Consider the following 6,421-nt stretch of genomic DNA (forward strand, 5'->3'; position numbering starts at 1 on the left):
ATTCTGGTGGCCTACTCTTTTTAGAGATGCTGCTGAATTTTGTAAATCTTGTTTCCCATGCCAAAAAATTTGGTAATATATCCAAGAAGGATGAGATGCCTCAACAAATTATGCTTTTCTGTGAAATTTTTTATGTTTGGGGCATTGACTTCATGGGTCCGTTTCCAAATTCTAATGGTTATTTTTATATATTGTTAGCGGTGGATTACGTTTCTAAATGGGTGGAAGCAATTCCTACCCGCACTGATGATGCTAACACTGTAGTTTTCTTTGTTAGAAATCATATTATTTGTCGCTTTGGATCACCACGAGCAATCGTGAGCGATCAAGGCACCCATTTTTGTAATAGGAGACTAACAGGATTACTGAAAAAGCATGGGATAATTCATAAAATAGCAACAGCCTACCACCCTCAGACTAATAGGAAAGCCGAGGTATCTAACAGAGAGATAAAGCGCATATTACAGAAGATAGTCAAACCTCATAGAAGAGACTGGAGCACCAGGCTACAAGATGCACTTTGGGCATACAGAACAGCATACAAGACACCCATTGGGATGAGTCCCTTTCGCTTAGTTTATGGAAAAGCCTGTCATCTTCCAGTTGAAGTATAGCACAAAGCCTTTTGGGCAGTAAAGGAGTGCAACATGGGATTTGAGGAAGCCGAAGCTGAAAGGAAGTTGCAACTGCAAGAATTGGAAAGCCTTCGCTTAGAAGCTTATGAGAACTCAAGACTGTACAAGGAAAAGATGAAGGTTGTACACGATCAGCAGATCAAGAGGAAAGAGTTCCAACTTGGAGACTTAGTCCTCCTTTACAAATCTAGACTGAGACTCATGCCAGGCAAGTTGAGATCAAGATGGGAAGGTCCCTATAGAATAGAGAAGGCTGAGCCATACGGAGTCTTTCACCTAAGTCATCCTTCCAGCTCTGAACTCATCAAGGTTAATGGACATCGTTTGAAGCAATATCATGGCGAGAGTGATAAACCACTATTTCATAGTTTATCTTGTGCTCAATTGAGTGGTTTTTATCAATTCTTTACCCACTTATTCATACTATTTGCATGATTTTACATTTGCCTTCCTAATTATGTGCTTAAATTGAAAACATGCTTCTTTGGCCTTAAGTTTCCTATGTTTAATCCTCTCTTATTACCATTAGATGCATTGATATGTGTGTTAAGTGATTTCAGAGATTACAGGGTAGGAATGGCTCAGAGGATGGAAAGAAAGCATGCAAAAGTGGAAGGGATACAAGAAGTTGGAGAAATTGCTAAGCCGTCCAACCTGACCTCTTCGCACTCAAACGGCTATAACTTTAGCTACAGAGGTCCAAACGACGCGGTTCTAGTTGCGTTGGAAATCTAACGTCCCGGGCTTCGATTTAATATATAATATGCTATAGTTTCCGTGATGATAGATGACACAAACGCATGCTCTACGCGGACGCATCGCAGTGACAAAAAATCAGTGTGTTTGAATTCGCAACCAGCGAATTCTGGGCTGTTTCTGACCCAGTTCTCGGCCCAGAAAATATAGATTAGAGGCTATAAAGTGAGGGAATGCATCCATTCATAATCAGGCTTTCATATTCACAATTTTAGGAGTAGATGTAGTTTTTAGAGAGAGAGGTTCTCTCCTCTCTCTTAGGATTAGGATTTAGGATTTTTCTTAGTTTTAGGAGTGCCTCTCAATCCTAGGTTCAATGTTTCTTTTATTTATTTTTTCTAATTTAATTTATGAACTTTTCCATGTTAGAATTGATATCTTAATTTAATATAATTTGAGGTATTTCAGAATTATGATTGCTCTCTTTAATTTATTAATGCTCTCTGTTTATCCAAATTATTTTCATTCAAGTAGACTTTTTTTCCTTTTGGCTTTGGTTGAGTCATTAGAGACACTTGAGTTATCAAACTCATTGTTGATTGAAAATTGGAATTTTTCAAGAATTAATTTGAAGTTCCAATAACTCTAGCCTTTCCCAAGGAAAGACTAGGACCTGAGGAATCAAAATTAATTCATCCACTTAACTTACCTTCATAGTTAGAGGTTAACAAAGTGAAAGAAAAATCCAATTCTCATCACAATTGATAAGGATAACTAGGATAGGACTTCCAGTTCTTATACCTTGCCAACAGCTTTTTTATTTATTATTTTAACGACTTGTTATTTTACATTACTTGCTCCTTCTTTCGAAAACTCCCAATTTACAAGACTCATAACCAATAATAAGAACATACCTCCCTGCAATTCCTTGAGAAGACGACCCGAGGTTTAAATACTCGGTTATCAATTTAAAAAGGGGTTTGTTACTTGTGACAACCAAAACTTTTGTAAGAAAGGTTGATTGCTTGGTTTAGTAACTATACTTGCAACGAGAGTTTACTATGACTTCTAAACCATCAATCTTTCAGTTCTTCAAAATGGTGCCGTTGCTGGGGAATTGCAAACGTGTGCCTTATTATTGGTTATTGTAAATATTTGCTTTTTACTTGTTTATTTGTTTTTATTTTTATTTTTATTTTTTTTCGTAAATTAAGAGGTTATTATTTTTCATTTAGTTATTAAAAAAATTTTTTTCAAAAATTTGTTCTGTGTTCATCTTGACCTTCAAGTTGTTATTCATGTTCATCTTGACTTTCAAGTTGTTCTTAGTTGTTTTCTTTGTTTTGATCTAAAAATTTATAAGTTTGGTGTCATTTTATTGTTTTTCTCTTTCCTCATTAAATTCAAAAAAATTCAAAATTTAAAACTCAAATTTCAAATTTCAAATTTAAATTTTCAAAATTCAAATTAAAAATATTTAAAATTCAAATTTCAAATTTTCAAAATTTCAATTTTCAAACTTCAAATTTAAAAATTTAAATTTCAAAATTCAAATCTTTTTCGAAAAAAAATCATATTTTTTTTTCAAAATCTTATCTTATCTCATTTCAAAAATCAAATTTCAAAATTCAATATTTAAATTTCAAATTTCAAATTTCAAATTTCAAAATTCAAATTTCAAAAATTTAATTTTCAAATTTCAAAATTTAAATTTCAATAACCTTTTAATTTAAAATTTGTTTTTATTTTCGTTTTTAATTTTTATTTACTATTATGAGTTCTCACCCCTCTCGCTTTGAGTTTGGTTCCAATGTTGTTGTAAGAAATGGAAATTATAACAGGAATCTGCATCAAAGTCAAAACAATCAGAGATGGAAGGAGCCACGAGGATCTGATCAACCCTTCCGGCAACAACACCTTCCGCAGTACCACATACAAAGACCATTCCACGATGCATACCAAGACAATAGTTATGGTGAACCTTTCTGTGACAACCAACATCCACCAAATCACTATGGTCAAAAACCATTCCAAGGTACATACCAAGATGATAGATATGATGGACTCCCATCATATGCTTATGAACCACCTCCCCAACATACCTTTGAACCACCAAACTCACAAGCCCCTTTACACCATTTACCTCCATATGACCCTAACCCACATCCACCATACCAACCACCCTATGAACCAAATGAACCATACATAGATCCACCCCCAACCTCCATTGGATAATAATACACTCATCTCTAACATTATTGGTCTCACATCTACACTCCAAAATCTTATATCCCGCATGAACCAACCCTCTACCTCCAATATTCAACCCTCAAGCTCTAGTGCACTTCCTTTTCAACCACAGAATGATTTCTCCATCCTATCACCACCATCCATGGAAGAGCACCCACATCCATCAATCCAAGAGCAAGATGATCCCAATTATGCTATTGATATGGAACAGGAAAGAAGGAATCATCTTCGCGAATCCATACTTCATAAGGAGCTAGAGGAGGCCCTACGGGTAAAGGTAGGAGAGACCCTTGAAGATGAAAGAGTAGTTGAAAGGAGTTCTCATGGAAAGAAAATCATCAAGGATGAGTATAATTTTATACTTAAACAACTGGACAAAGCAGCAATTATTAAAAAGGAAGAAGTAGTTGCAGACTTAAGAGATGTTGTACCTCCATTGGAAAATCTAGTCATAGAGCCTCCTTCCACGGTGTTTGATGTTGATGTTGAGGAGAGCGTACAACCTCCAAGGCAGATCATGGTTGAAGACTTGGTAGAGGTTGATCAAGAGATAGAGATTAAAGAAGAAGAAGCACAGCCTCCCATGCCCTTGGAAAGCCGTGAAGAGGAGATTGAATTAGAAGAAAGCTACCAAGAGGAAGAGGTTGAAAGTGAAGAAGCTTGCAAAGAGGTGGAAGCTGTCAGAGAAGAGCACACGGGAGTAAAGCCTGCAACTACCTTGCCAAAGTTGTTGGAGACCCCTCACCCTAAGTTGCCATCATCCTTCACAACATTCAAGTGGGTAAAATTCATATCCCTTAGCTTTCTAATTCCACTTGAATATGGGCTACTGGAGACGGATGGTCAACTTAGAGCTCTTTGTGGCATAAAGAGTAAGAGGAAGATGGTCAGTGGTAAGAATTGTCCTGCAAGGTTCATTATGGTTGGAAGCTTTAAGTTTAAACGCAAAGGTTGGTATAGAGCTCTATTGAATGGGTCTGGGAAGTTGTTTGGACGCTTCAGTGAGAATTCTAAGGCTAAACCACCCGGATGGAACAATATTGCTCAACAAGAAGATGGGTACAAAAGCAAGATTTGGGACCCCGGAATTCATTCTGGCAATCAACACTCTTGGGGCCTTGTCACTTGCTTTAACTTATTTGAAGGCTTTCTGCGCCTAGTTTGGGATCCCGGAGGCTACTGGAATTACAAACATTGGTGGAGATTCCTGGATGAGTTCAAGCACAAGCCACCATAACAGGGAGCTCACCAAATGTCCAACTTAAGGACTTTAACTAAAAGTGCTAGGTGGGAGACAACCCACCATGGTATGATCGTCCCTTTTTCAGTTTTAATTCTAGTATGTTTTGTTTGTTTTTGAGTTTTGATTGGACCTGGAATCATGCATAACATTCATATTAGTATTGCATTCTGCATACTGCATTATTAAAAAAAAATGGCACGCGATGCGACCGCATCATTGACACGTCCGCGTCGCTGGTGATTGGAGAGACTAATAAAACAAACAGAGAGTCACGCGAAAGCATGGCTGGAGGCGTGCCCATGGCACAAATCGTCCCACGCGATCGCATTGCTGACGCGTCCGCATCGAGTGGGAACACTGGCCTCCCACGCGACCGCGTCACTCACGCGGCCGCGTGCCTTGGATTTCGACGTGAAAAGGGTGCACGACCGAAAGTTGTGCTAGAGTGGTGCTGGATTGGTGCTGAACGCATAATTCTTCCTACGCGGACGCGTGACCGACGCGACCGCGCCATATCCTCCTAATGGCCACTCACGCGATCGCATGCCCCACGCGATCGCGTCACCCAATATTTGGCAATTAATGATTTTGAACAGAGAGTTGTGCGAGTGCGAGGCTGCCCTCGCGCCAGTGGCATAAAACGGGTCACGCGACCGCGTGACCGACGCGACCGCGTCAATTAGTTTAAGCGCAAGTCACGCGACCGCGTGCCTCACGCGTCCGCGTCGCTTGCGCCGCACAGCTTATCCTAATTTGCCAATTAGCTTATCTTTTCTTCTCTAATCCTAATTTTTCCTCCCTCCTTTCTTACTTACTTCTTCTTCCCTCCTTTGCCTTCTCATTCTTCTTATCTTTTATTTTATTTTACTTAATTTATTTGCATATTTCATTCATTGCATCTTAATTTTGTGCATATTTTTTCTTTCTTTTCTAAATTCATTATTTTTCCTTTGGTGTTAAAATTTTCTTATTTAACTGTTGCATCTTCTCTTGAATTATTTTGGGTGCTTAGTGACTTGTTTTATTTTGAATAGGTAATATTGTTTATATCAATACCAATCTTTTATACCTGTATTACTTTTACATTGATATGAATTTATATTATCTCTCCTTACCCACACCCGCTTCCCTATTGTTGCAAATTTTTGCACTCTTGATTTGCCATGTACATCTACTGTTTTCTCACTTGCATGTTGTAGCTACCATGTAATTGAGACCCTCATTATTTGACATTAACCCAACCATATTTTATTTGTCTTCTTATCTTTATTTCTGGTTACTGTTCTTCTTTTTTTTTCTTCTTTCAGGCTGGCCACCGAAGACGGAAAAAGGGAGAAACTTCTATAAGGGGAGACAGACAAGTCCGTCTGCAAAATCTTTGGAGAAAAGCGCCAGTTGGAATAGCCCGTCCACTTGCACATCTTAGCATGCACCGAGGACGGTGCAATCTTTAAGTGTGGGGAGGTCGACACTGACTTCCAGGGGTTAGTTACCTTCTCTTCAACACCAATAATCTTATTTTCTTTATTTGTTCATTGTTGCATCTGCATATTTGATTGCATGTTTATTTGATTTTGTGCATTTAGTTACTACTTGG

The sequence above is a fragment of the Arachis hypogaea genome, chromosome 13, assembly GCF_003086295.3.
Source record: "Arachis hypogaea cultivar Tifrunner chromosome 13, arahy.Tifrunner.gnm2.J5K5, whole genome shotgun sequence".
NCBI classification, from domain to species: domain Eukaryota; kingdom Viridiplantae; phylum Streptophyta; class Magnoliopsida; order Fabales; family Fabaceae; genus Arachis; species Arachis hypogaea.